Here is a 14,993-nt window from a genome sequence, read left to right as displayed (position 1 = left end):
TTGAAATGTCACTACTCTGTAAAACTTACATATTAAAACGAAATATTTGTTTCGGATTGATGTCCATCAAGGTGCTTGTTTTGATCCATTTTTTGTAGTATTTGCTATTTAAGAACAGAATATTTTAAGAAGGCTGTGGTTATTTTGTGTTGTGTCTTCTTGTTTAGTGGACCTTTTGCCCCTTTTATAGAGCTATATCACTGAAGCATACTGCCGAAGACACTAAGCAACATGCCCCTTATGAAATAAAGGCAGTAGGCACAACATCTTACGCCCTATCATGATGGAATGAATTTGGAGTCGTGTCTAAATAAGTGTAGCGAGGTGGCTCTGCTATTGGTCTAATGTACATACCAGGTAATCGTATCCAATCAGAAGATACAATGACTTTAAGCCAAAACCACAAACAATACGTAACAGGTACTTAGTGATTAATGTTTCGATTGTTTTCGATGCCTCACTACCAATTAACCTGCGGGCATTTACATTGGTCAATTTGATTTTAATCAAAAGCCGATTTCAATTTGATAATGCTCATGTAACTCCATTTGGAGGACAATTAAATTACCTCAAATATGTACATGTCTGCTTAGATATAACGTCAAAAGACGATAGGAATCCAGTCGCTGGTGATCATCTGAGGGAAGTTACTCGAAAACCATGTTTTCAAGAACATCCCAGCTCGGACTAATTTTGTTTTGTGTATTTTTCGACAAAATTCGTTACTCCAGCGGACGTATCATGTGTCCAAGGAGTAAACTGTCACCTACCGGACTGTTTCTGTAACACGTTTGAACATCCGATGGGCCGATATAACATTCCCCAAATAGTATATTTTGGGTTTGATGATGGAGTTAACGTGCAAGCTATTCACCACTACGATTTCCTTTTTGGACGTAATCGGACAAATCCAAACGGGTGTCCAATTAGTGCATCCTTATATATCTCTCACGGCAGTACAGATCACAACATTGTAAAAATGTATTGTAAAAATGTATTACGAGCGCGGATATGAGATGGGCCTTCATAGTGTTACTCATTCAGCTATTGATACGTACGAAAAAGTACTCAAAGAAGCTTGTGATCAACGGGAAAACATTGCGAATTTGGCCAATGTCCCCAACAAACACAGCTTACAACTGTTAATGATTTACTCACGTTTTTAAAGTTTAATAGGCCTAACTGTCCCCCAAGTCACAAAGTTTTGCAATCGTAATGGCCGCTATTTTGGATAATTGTAATAGTCGGCCCGGATCGGTACAACTTCAGGATTTCATTAAAAATCATGTTTGAAAAAATAGGAAGGGCAATTTTTTCCAGAATTTTTGTGTACATCTACGAGAAAAAAAAATCACATTATGAAAAAATATTAATAGTAAATATAAATACATTTTTTAATCAATTAAATTTCAAAGAAATTTTCACTTTTCCTCTCTCTCAAATTAGATTATTTTTTTATTATTTCAACTGATACTGTAACAGGTTTGACACATTTCTTTTTTTATTTAGTACTTCTGTAGTGATGAAAATTAAGCAAATATTTCAATTCAATTAAGCCCAGTATTTTTTATATATATATATTTCAATAAAAGATATATAAAATATCAATGTATTAGGATTGAAATACATGTACATGTTTAATTGGCATTGTTTTCCCTTCTTGTAATCAATATAAAAGATATAAAAAATTGTCCCCGTGAAGAATATCCAGGTAGATTGACACGCGACTCGCAACTTTCAATTGGCGAATCCAATTTTTGACCCAGAGCTAGCCCTGGATACGGTTGTGTATATACAGGTGGCTGCCTTGAGAGACCAAATAATACTGACGAAGCATACAATTTTATCATGGACAACTTCTACAGAAATTACAATAGTAACCGTGCACCCTTAGAAATTCATATGCACATGGCTTGGTTTTTCCATCCATATACACGGGTAGGAATGGACATGGCCATAGAAAAGATGTTGACGTATGGAGATGTCTACATTATAACAGCTAAACAACTTCTGGACTGGATGAGGCATCCGACCAATATTTCTGAGATCAAAGATTTTAAATACTGGGATTGTGATGAACATATTTTAAGTCAAGATTAGATAGCGGTCTGCGACTGTCTTTGATTGTTTCCCTTTGCCTTGTTCTCACCTTTGCGTCTGTTGCAATAATATATTTGATTGTGTGGAAAATACGCAACAGCTACACAATTCTTAATAATACGTTAATTGTTGACGAATATATAGACTGACAATATAACTGATGTACATCACGGTTAACATATACGTTAATAAAATACGCTAATTACCTTATACAGGCCTGGAACTCTTCTGAAAAGGAGATGAAAAACAGTGGTGGTTTTATCATGTGACCTCGATACATAGTAATTTAGGGTATATCTTTTTCGTTGCGGCGATGACAACAAAGGAAGAGACTAAATATCCTTAAGTTGGGTAATTCGTATTTGTTACTGATTTTAAGACAAGTAATTTCATGAAATCATTCTGAGCATATATCGGGTTCCGTTCAAACTTCTAGGTGACGGTTAACGTGGATGCTGTAAATTTCTGAACACAACATAATTGTATCGCATTGGTTTATTATTACAAAAACCACACTTTGACATAGGTTGTTTGATAGCAAATGTCTGAAGAATATATATTTTAATTTCAATTATTCAACAAAATTCACATTGATTTTAGTAAGGCAATTGTTCGCACATAACCACGAAGCAAGAAATATAACATATAGCTATTGTTATGTATTTCTTATGAAAATCAAATAAATAATATTGACCGATTATATACTGTTCAAATTTCTAATCAGATAGTTATATGTATTAGCTATTTTTGATGTGTATTCTTTGCCTTTAAACAAACCGGACTCCCATAGGATTCGCAAGTGTTACTAATAGCTAACTTTGAATTGCTATATACATTTGCCTCTTTTCAAAATATAAAATATTTTTCACACATTATCGTGAATCTAAAATAGTTGTAGAGAAACGTTAACTTATTCCGCTGACACCGAATCCAATTTTTGACCCAGAGCTAGCCCTGGATACGGTTGTTGTATATACAGGTGGCTGCCTTGAGAGACCAAATAATATTGACGAAGCATACAATTTTATCATGGACAACTTCTACAGAAATTACAATAGTAACCGTGCACCCTTAGAAATTCATATGCACATGGCTTGGTTTTTCCATCCATATACACGGGTAGGAATGGACATGGCCATAGAAAAGATGTTGACGTATGGAGATGTCTACATTATAACAGCTAAACAACTTCTGGACTGGATGAGGCATCCGACCAATATTTCTGAGATCAAAGATTTTAAATACTGGGATTGTAATGAACATATTTTTAAGTCAGGATTAGATAGCAGTCTGCGATTGTCTTTGATTGTTTCCCTTTGCCTTGTTCTCACCTTCGCGTCTGTTGCAATAATATATTTGGTAGTATGGAAAATACGCAACAGCTACACAATTCTTAATAATACGTTAATTGTTGACGAATATATAGACTGACAATATAACTGATATATATCACGGTTAACACATACGTTAATAAAATACGCTAATTACCTTATACAGGCATGGAACTCTTCTGAAAAGGAGATGAAAAACAGTGGTGGTTTTATCATGTGACCTCGATACATAGTAATTTAGGGTATATCTTTTTCGTTGCGGCGATGACAACAAAGGAAGAGACTAAATATCCTTAAGTTGGGTAATTCGTATTTGTTACTGATTTTAAGACAAGTAGTTTCATGAAATTATTCTGAGCGTATATCTGGTTCCGTTCAAACTTCTAGGTGACGGTTAACGTGGGTGCTGTAAATTTCTGAACACAACATAATTTATCGCATTGGTTTATTATTACAAAAACCACACTTTGACATAGGTTGTTTGATAGCAAATGTCTGAAGAATATATATTTGAATTTCAATTATTCAACAAAATTCACATTGATTTTAGTAAGGCAATTGTTCGCACATAACCACGAAGCAAGAAATATAACATGTAGCTATTGTTATGTATTTCTTATGAAAATCAAATAAATAATATTGACCGATTATATACTGTTCAAATTTCTAATCAGATAGTTATATGTATTAGCTATTTTTGATGTGTATTCTTTGCCTTTAAACAAACCGGACTCCCATAGGATTCGCAAGTGTTACTAATAGCTAACTTTGAATTGCTATATACATTTGCCTCTTTTCAAAATATAAAATATTTTTCACACATTATCGTGAATCTAAAATAGTTGTAGAGAAACGTTACTTTATTCCGCTGACACAGGTCTTGTCTGCACATAATCATAATAATTATTCTGATGCATTTACGTATTTGTATATCAATCTGTATGTAAAGGTCCTGGAAAAGATTATGTAGTGGTAGGCTCCTAGTCCTGTCCCCTGGCCGAGATACTCAAACCTATAGAAGTGGTAGTTTCTGCTCCTGCCTAGCGTTCAGCAAACATGGATTAAGAATACTGGTTTGCGCGTTGTCAGTATAATGATACCGGGTGGGGTGTGTTGCTGCTTGGTGTCTCCGGCAGCATGCTTCAGTGATATAGCACTTTAAGAAGGAGATATATATATTAGTATGCGAATTTGTCGATCCTAAACCAGAAAAAAACATATAATTAATCAGAACTTTATAATCTTGATTTAATAAGATGTTGTGAAACCTTTGAAATGTCACCATTCTATTAAATTACATTTTCAATCAATATATTTCTTTGGATTGGTGTTCAGCAACGCGCTCGTTTTGATTATCCGTTGTGGTATTTGCTACTTAAGAACAGAAAAGTTTTAGAAGGCTGCGGTATGTTTGAGTTGTGAGTGTATCGTTATTTCAATGATTCATTAAAGTGTACGACCAGATACACAAAACAACATCCAACCTAGCCATATTATACTGACGCTAAAAAGGAGCAGAAACTTAAAGTCCCATTATGCTTTCACCAAACTTTGTTAAAATATACATTATCGTCCCTTATGAAAGGTTCTTCATTTGGTTTCTTTCCAATAAAGATAATTACGCAATAATTAATTAGTAAAGAGTTCTTAAAATAAAACGGTTTGGTTTGCATAGTTAAAAATACCTCGTGTACGTATACGCTCGATACCCGGAGGGTAAACAAAACGGGTGTATCTCTGAACGCCAATTTAAATTACCTGTAAGGTAGTTTGTTGTGACAGTGATTATATTATTTTTCCCAAAAGGGGTCCCAATGCCAACAGGTAAATTTACCTGTAAAAGTTACCTGTTGGTACTTACCTGTACAGATATACATATGTAAATGTAAATGTAATTGTATTAAATTGCAGTAAATTCTATTTCAGTTTTTGCTTTTCATATATTATGTTTATAATAATAATAATTATAAAAAAAATAATAATGTGTCAATAAATATGTGTTTTTTTTTTTTTTATTAAATTCTATTAATGATTTATGAGAGTAAAGTATTGTTTTCTTCTATTGAAACGTATTATCTCTGTTGTATGTTTAAATTAAAAAAAAGATATATGGAGGAAAAACATATTCAGAAACCTGTATAAGGTATTATTGATATATCCCAATAATTAGATCTATAAATATCAACTTTGAACAAATGTTCAGCGTGCACCCTTGTTTTGAAAATAAGCTTTGACCAGATTTCATAAACAATCAATCAGCAGCAGCTTTATGTGATTGTGTGTTCACCATCAATTACAAGGAAGGAGTGGTACTAATGGCCTCTTATTACTAAATGAGGTAAGTACCCCAAGCTTATTAATCAAATGTGTTATATAAAGCTATGATGAATCCCAAAATTCATCATTCAGGTTTTTGCTCTCTATATTGATTGCATTTAATTCTGATCTGATTTTTATCACACACATTTCTCTCTTGTAACATGGCTAATGCTCAGATCAATCTGAAGTTTGTAATTAATTTTTATTCGCTTTTCATCAACTGACCTACTGGCGTTGTTACCGTCTGATTACTTTCCCAGTCACTGTAAAACAAACGGTAACCGGATTCTCATTTCAGTGGGTTTTCTCCACTTGCCAGCACTGACGACATCCACGACAGTCACCCTGCCAACCATGCTTCTATCGTCGCCAAGGAAATCATGTCATATGTCAAGACAAGAAGTCAGCGAGAAGTCAGACCATTCCATTCATATACCAGGAGGAAGTAACCAAGCTGGCTGCGTGGTAGTGATTGGGACGACGAAGCCAGAGCCGTTGTGCAGCAGATCCCTACTTTCAGAGCGGCCAGATCAGCTTTATACAGAGCAAGAAGGAAACAGACTCCTAGACGTCCAAAGACCAGAGCTGAGATCGACCTCGATGGACGATGGACGGAGACTGTGACCGGAGAGCGCTTCCTGTTATTTGATGATGGAGACGATGCACGCATCTTAGCCTTCGCCACATTTGGAAACTTGACAAATCTTGCTGCTGCTGATAAAGTCTTCTGCGATGGGACATTCTACACCTGTCATACCCTATTTCATCAGATATACACAATACATGCGGAGGTTGATGGAGCAATGACCCCATTGGTAACTCCAACTGTCTCCAACCACAGTTTTTCCCAACCCGCGGACTTTGAGATTGCCCTCCACAACGCGATGCGCCAAGTCTTCCCTGGAATCTCCATGATGGGATGCTTTTTCCAATACACACAGTGCATCTGGCGTAAGGTACAACAGACAGGACTCTAGACAGCCTACAGGGAGAATGATGACATCCGGAAGTTAGTGCGACGAGCAGCACTCCTTCCATTGATACCCCAGGAACGAGATGAAGATGTTTGGTTCAATGCCTTAGATGACCTCGAAGATGCTGAGCTACCGAACGACACCACACCCTTTACAGAAACCGTAGTCAACCAATGGATTGAGGGCGACACGACCATGCGGAACCACTACACAACAGAGGGACCACGCACCACGAACCATCTGGAGTCATGGCACGCCAAACTGAAGAAGAAGGTCCAGCACGCCCATCCAAACCTCTACACAATCATCCAGGTTTTCAAAGACACTGAGGCTTCTAACGAGATCTCCCAACATCCAGAAGAGGGCCGGAGGAAGTCAACGACCACGCTAGGGAGTACCGAAGAATTGACTTCAGATTGACTGTTCTGAAACAGAGGCTGGAAACTGGAGCTATGGACTTAATGGACTACGCCGATGCTGCATCCACTCTTCTTCACCTGGGATGAGACAACAACATCTTACCTGTCTCCAATTTCGCCGTTCTAGTTTAAGAAGTTTTTACTTTTTGTATGTAATTATTCAGTTTCAGGTTTTTATATTCCTGTAAGTAATTTTTTAGTTTCAGATGTTTTAACTTTCTCTATGTAGTTTTTAAGTTCCACATGTTTTAATTTTCTGTGAGTAATTCTTCAGTTTCAGATATTTTTAATTTTCTGTAAGTAATTCTTCAGTTTCAGATATTTTTAATTTTCTGTAAGTAATTTTTTAGTTTCAGATGTTTTAACTTTCTCAGTGTAGTTTTTCCAGTTTCAGATATTTTAATTTTCTGTATGTATTGTTTTAGTTTAAGATGTTTTAACCTATTTTGTGTAATTTTTCAGTTTCAGATGTTTAAATTTTAAATCAATATCTATTTCATGTGTTGTCCTTTCATTAATAAGAACAAGTGTATTTCCTCCATAACTTCATTTTTGTAAAATTAATGCATGTGGTTAGTGCTAACATTGTTTTATTTTTCAAACTTTATAAATATGAAAATATTTATTTAGTTCTGTAATGTAGAGCTATATGTATGTATAAATTTGTTGTCCTTTCAATAATAAGTAGAAGTATAGTCCCTTTTGCATACACTTCATATTTTGTTGAGTACCACAGGTGAATCTCAGGTAAATCTACAGGTAAGACTTATATGAAACAGTATATAATTGCCTTCCTATTGTTTTCTAAAACAATACCTACCTATTGTTGATAAATATGTTGGCGTTTAGAGAACACCCCAACAAAACAAGCATGGCCGAGAGAGAGGACAGTTTTGAGCAAGCGTTGGGTAGTACAATGTTATATAATTGTTTTAGTATATGATACATATTAGATTTCACATATTATAGATGTGTCCTGTCAAAGGTGACATAAAGTTTTATATAAAGTTTAATACAAAATACGTATTAATCGAAAAATAGTGGATGTACATATTGAAATGCATATATGGGGCACCATATAGGGTATTTTATCGTACAAATATAAACACGTGGCCGTGTCAATGATGGTGATGTTCGGTTGATTTTCTTTCCCCTCGTCTAATAATTTGAGATAAATACATTTTTTGTCCCAAACAAAAACATATCAACAAATATCTTGAAACTACTAATCTATTCATAATTTGAGAGTTAAGAGAGCACAATATATCTAAATACTTAAAGAGGTTGACTAATAGCTTACCATTTATGTATTATAACTGCTTTCTATTTCTTCTTTGGGTATTTTAAAAAGATATTCTTACGTCTATAAAATATGAGATAGCGCATACATGTAGATGAAAGATACGTCGATCTGTATGTTGAGACATGTCTATTATATTACTGTACATGCTCATGATCAACATGGTTACTGCATGTATACATTATTTGTATATACATGTACATGTATACATATCGCATATTACATCTATATATATATATATATAAATATCTTTTCTCAGTATTCATGTTCGCCACAGATATGTGTTTGTTAGGACCCAGCACTTGATTGACATAGATACCAGTGCTGTTACCTACTTTATTTTTTATATCAATTATACGTGTAAACATTTTCTGGTATATTGTATATACCGATACCTGTCGAGATTTCATTTTTGTATAATAAACTGATTAAATGTTTCTCGATTACGTTTCGTGTGATTAGAAAAGGATCATCATACATTTCATCAGAGTATGCGTGTATAATCAAGTATATTGATCACCAGGTGCATGTGTCCTTATTATCGTATGGGCACTTTTAAATATAGGCCTATAATTTTATGTGCACTGAGCGAATTAAACTAATCAAAGATTTATATTAATACAAATGTCAGTATTAGAATGAACTACAAGGGGATATAAATATTGTCAGACTACTGGAGTTTCGTCATTAAAACACACAACATATATTATTTTGACCCTTGATGCTACCTGGTGGACTATCATTTGCCGTCAGTACGTAATTCTTAGTACCGTATACATGTACGTAGTAAAAAGGAATAGGGAATTGAAACCGAAATTTCTCAAATTTCTTGAGTGTGCATTCCATTTTACGCTTAGCGTGAATTATGTTTATTAGACAGTTAGTAATTTATGATCATGATCACTTGTCATGGATATATAATCCGATAATGCCGATATCGCCGTTGACCCTGTTGTATATGTGAATTTTGATTTAATATAATTATGTATATTGTTGCCTATATGCTGTATCGCATTTGGTTATAATAAAACTTGAAAAACTTGACCGCTAAATTGTCGTTGTTTGAAGACAACGGACCCATGTGTGTTCGCTGACACGTATTTGGTGAGTCTTAAGTGCGTTCACCATGATGTTGAAGTTTGTTAGTGAAATTCCACTTTTTTATGTGCCTACGCATACGTACTAGATGGTTTTGACTCTGTTGCGGAACTACGGGTTCCCCTCCTGTCCGAATAGGGGTTTTGTATTGTTTTTGAAAACCATAGAAATGTTGGGCATTTTTTATTAGGGGATATCTTCATAAGGATATGTGCTCTACCGTTTAGCAAAGATTGGTACTTCAAGACGATATTTTTTCACCCCAAAACATAATGGGGCTTTAAGTAAAATGTAAGTCTTCAGTTGAGCGCTCGCCCCTGTGAGGAAGGCTGTAGGTTCTGTCCCTTGGCGGAGACGCACAATACTTAATAAAAGAGATAGTTTCTGCTCCTGCTTAACGCCCAGAAAAAAGGAGAGTGATGACTAGTTTGTCCGTTTTTGAGGTAGGATCAGGGTTATGTCCTTGACCGAGACACAACAAAGTCAATAAAAGGATAGTCTCTACCCCTTCTTAGCCCTCAGCATACAAGGAGTGGAACGACTGGTTCGCCCGTTATCAGTATAATGTGACCGGTTGGGATGTGTTGCTCGTTATCTTCAGCGGCATGCTTCAGTGATATAGAATTGTAACGAGTTCCACATTGCAAGACGACACAACACGAATATACCGCAGTCTCCCAAAACACACACCACGCATTTCTTACACACTACACACCACATACATGGGAGACCGTCCTTACATAACCCTGGCTGTTAATAGGACGTTAATTAATCAAACAAACAAACAAGCAAACAAATAAATACCGTATAACAGGTTCTTTTCGACCAAAGGAGGAGGTCAAGGTCACGTTCGACCTGGGTAGTCCTTTGTCAGGTGCTCCTGTGAAAAAGTGATTTTTTTCATATTTTATCACATTTGTGGTAAAATAATTTCTGGATGATAGTGTACATAAGTACACATATTACACGTGGATGGACTCTCTTTCCTGAAATATATGACGGAAATGTGTAGTTTGGAACATGAATGTTAGGACTATGATCTGATACCCAGGCTAGTGACTACTACTCACAGTACATGTACTGAATACCTGGATCTATACATTGGCTTGCCTGAGTGTGAGAACTTTACTTTGTGTAACATATTCTGTGTAATTCTTTGGTAATGTCAAGCCACAGGAAAAACAACACTGGAGGAGATACTGGTGTTAGGACTAGGGGAAATATTGAGGAAAGACTTAATGATATCTCGACTTTGTTAACATCTCTCATTACAAAGTCCGACTTTGATTACAAAATGAAGAAGTTGAGTTACACTATTCGACAGGAGAATAGAGAATTGGTTGAAGAGGAAGAGTATTTGATTTGGAATCGGAAAATGAGAAACTCCGTCAGACTATTGGAAATTTGGAATCTGAGGTTTGCAGTCTCCAGGGGTCCAATATCACTCGTCTCAACGATTCGGAACAACACGGACGAAAGAATTCCCTCAGAATTCATGGACTTGAAGATATATCTGATTCTGAGAACGTGGAGGAATGTGTAGACAAAATTGTGAAGTTTGTTTCGTCAAAACTGGACGTAGACATTTCTAGTGGAGACATTGATATAGCTCATCGCCTAGGGAAGTTAAACATGGACAGACCGAGGAATGTAATCGTTAAGTTTACACATCGCCGCAAAAAGATTGAGATTATCAGAGCCCGCTCGAAGCTGAAGAAGACAAGATACACTATATCTTTGAGGACCTCACGAAGATCAACCAGCAGATCTTAAAGGACGCGTACAGACTTCAGTGTGTGAAGCACTCCTTTAGCATGGACGGTAAACTTTTTACAATTCTGTATGACAGAAAGAAAAGACGACTGCAGGTTGGCACACCTCTCACAGACGAATTCCTTATGAAGGACTCAAACTTTGTGTAAATATTATGTGACAAATCGTACTAGCTCATGATCGGTAACGGACTAGGCACATTGGTGCCGCCAGGAATTGTATCCTGGTTTTACCGATATTCCTACTAAAAGTTTGGATAATATACGTGAAACTGCTACTTCTGTGGTGTCTTTGTGTGTCAAAGTTTTATTCTTTTGGATAATTTGTGATTAATGTGTGTTTTGTATGTGTGGGATTTATCTTTCTAAATTCCGGTAAGTCTACTTATTTCTAATCTTATTATGGTTTCATATATATATATATATATACACTTGCTATACAGATTTTATATGGCAACTACAAAAATATAAGTTAATTTGATTTTTTGTTTATTATTAGTATAAAAAACAAATTTTCTAAAGTTCGTGCTTTATAATGCTTCTGGTAAAGGAAAATTCAAGATTTTTTTTTAATTTATAATATTATCATTACGTTATTATTCACACTCAGTTAATCCTATAATTATCTTTCTTTTGTTTTCTTTTTCTCTCTCTTTCGTTTTCGCTGTTTTAGTAAAACCGTTTCCGGATTTTAATAATCTCCCTATCGGTTAATTATTGTACTACTTCCAGTATAGCTATACTTCCTGTTACAGTTTTACAGATATCGGCGTGCTCATGCATATTTTCTCAGATACATGTTCAGGTATTTTTATGCTATGGAAGAAAAGCAATGATGATTTTGTACTGTTTGCAGTAGAACCTTGTTATGACCACCACTATATCAATGTATTTTATGTTTTCTCTGTTCATGTTTGTAATTTCTTACTCTTTCTCCTTTCTTCTATCTTACTCCGGGATGGAACAAGTATACTTTATTTATAGACAAAGTTATGACATCTATACGGTTTCTATCTGCTAATAATCAAGGCCTAGGTGACAAAATTAAGCGTAAAGATGTTTTTCCTATCTGTTGTCCACTAACAGTAATGTATTTTGCTTGCAAGGTACACATTTTAGTAATGAACTAGAAAACATTATACGAAGTGAATGGGGTTTTCAGTGCTACTTTAGTTCTTTCAGATCAAATGCTAGAGGTGTAGCCATTATGTTTAGGAACAATTTTGAATTCAAGGTTCGCAAGGAGAAGAAAGACAATACTGGTAATTTTTTAGCCTTAGAAATTGAAATTGAGTCTTTCATAATTATACTTATTAACTTGTACGGCCCGAATAAGGATGATCCTTGAAGTCTTTGATAATCGATATACTATTGTCTGTGGAGATTTTAACTTAGTTCTTAACCCTGATATAGACTATGATAAAAATTACAAACATATCAATAACACTAATGCGAGAGAGAAGATTTTAGAAATTATAGACAATTTTTCATTAGTATATATTTTTAGAGAACAGATTGAAGACATTAGAAGATATTCTTGTAGAAAAACCAATCCGTTCAAGCAGACTCGTCTTGATTTTTTCTTGATATCTGAAAACTTCATCTCCAGATAAGTCTAAGAATGAAGCAATCATTCATTCCCAACCATATCGTTGAAACTTAATGAATTTGTTCCAGGCAGGGGATTTTGGAAATTTAATAATAATAATCTTTTACAGGAACAAGAGTATTTGAATATAGTAAAAACATGTATAAGGGAGACAATATTACAATATTTTCTTCCTGTATATATCTTAAATAATATAGATAACATTTCTGATTCTGAGATTGAGTTCGTTTTATATGATCCTACGAATCTGCGTTTGAGTCCTACATTTCTACACTACACTGAACCTTCAACAAAACCAACAAAATATCAAAATCACAACACAAGTGTGGCGAAAATTAATGTCAATCACAGTTCCGCAGCAAACGCTTGAGAAAAGGCATATTAGATTTGTAGGAGTGGCTTTCATTTGTCGACATTATATCGACGACGCTATGCTTGTGGCTAATATGAACCCATTAAAAGGACAAAACATTTAAATAATGATACCATTTATTATGCCTGTATCTGTGTAAAAATCACGGCAAATGACAATCAAAACTCAGTCATTGTTGAACAGGTCATCTGAAAGAAGGTATTCGAAAAAACATGTTTTCAACAACATCCCAGCTCAGACTTCCGAACTGTTTCTGTAGCACATTTGAACATCCGATGGACCGATATAACATCCCCCAAATGGTATATTTTGGGTTTGATGATGGCGTTAACGTGCAAGCTATTCAACACTACGATTTCCTTTTTGGACGTAATCGGACAAATCCAAACGGGTGTCCAATTAGTGCATCCTTAAATATTTTTCACGCCTATACAGATTACAACATTGTGAAAATGTATTACGAGCGCGGATTTGAGCTTGGCGTTCATAGTGTCACTCATTCAAACATTGATACGTACGAAAAAGTGCTCAAAGAAGCTCGTGATCAACGGGAAAACATTGCAAATTCGGTGATTGTGTGGAAAAGACACAACAACTACACACATCTTAACAATACCTTAATTGTTGACGAATATATAGACTGACAATATAACTGATGTACATCACAGTTTACATATAGGTTAATACAATACGCTAATTACGTTGTTCAGGCCTGCAACTCTTCTGGAAGGGAGATAAAAACCAATGGTGGTTTTATCATGTAACCTCGACACATAGTTAAGGGTATATTTTATCCGTCGTGGTGGTGCCAACAAAGGAGAAGACTAACATATCCCTAGGTTGGGTAATTCTTACATGTTATTGATTGATATAAAGTAATATGAGCCGTAACTGGGCGAACATTTTGACGCATTATTTTTTCTTTAGTAATCAGTGTGAGAAATTAAATATCAATAACTCTTCTTGATTCGTGAGTATGAAAATTAAGGCATATAAAACTTAAAGAATTTTTTATGACATTATTGTAAGCGTAATGTTCCGTCGAATTCTAACTGCTATGTGATGGTTAACATTGATGCTGTAAATTTCTGAACACAATGCAATTGTATCGCATTGATGTTTAAAATACAAGAACCACAGCTTGACATAGGACGTAATCGATAGCAAATGTCTGCAGAATTTGTTTTCTTTTAATTTTATTTTGATGATTCAACAATAATCCATGCTATTTTTAGTAAGGTAAATTTTCGCACATATCAAAGAAGCAAATTATCACATGTAAATATTGTTAACTATTGTTATGCATTTCTTAAGGAAAATTAAATAGATAATATTGACGATTCCAAGTAATTGTTAAGAATGTGCTCCACCGCTGACAAATGGTATTTTTTATCTAGCAAAACGATTTTGTATTTTTTTTCAGTTACAAATGTTATTTACTTTACACAATTACCACCATAAAAAGTTTGAGCTTCCAATTTTACTTCAATATAAAAATATTAAAAATAATTAATTGCATCCCGAAAAAAATCCGTAGCACTATGTCCTATACGGAATGAAGTACTGCTTGCGTATGCACCAAATGCAAATAAAATTATTTTAAATTATTTTTTGTTAATTAGTCATATATATACGATTAACCACTAATTATTGTTAAATGATGGGAATCATTTATGCCCTGTCGGCGGTATGGCACTT

At 34.9% G+C, this 14,993-nt stretch overlaps 2 pseudogenes; both read left to right on the top strand.

Moving 5' to 3' along the window:
- The first annotated feature begins 383 nt into the window (after window positions 1-383).
- On the top strand, window positions 384-2,100 carry LOC138324446 (chitin deacetylase 8-like; annotated as a pseudogene).
- A 4,469-nt stretch (window positions 2,101-6,569) lies between these two features.
- Window positions 6,570-7,230, top strand: LOC138324445 (uncharacterized; annotated as a pseudogene).
- Window positions 7,231-14,993: the final 7,763 nt, after the last annotated feature.

This window comes from Argopecten irradians, chromosome 5, assembly GCF_041381155.1.
Source record: "Argopecten irradians isolate NY chromosome 5, Ai_NY, whole genome shotgun sequence".
NCBI lineage: Eukaryota > Metazoa > Mollusca > Bivalvia > Pectinida > Pectinidae > Argopecten > Argopecten irradians.
Note: the sequence above shows the minus strand (reverse complement) of the source record. Positions and strands in the feature narration are given on the sequence as shown.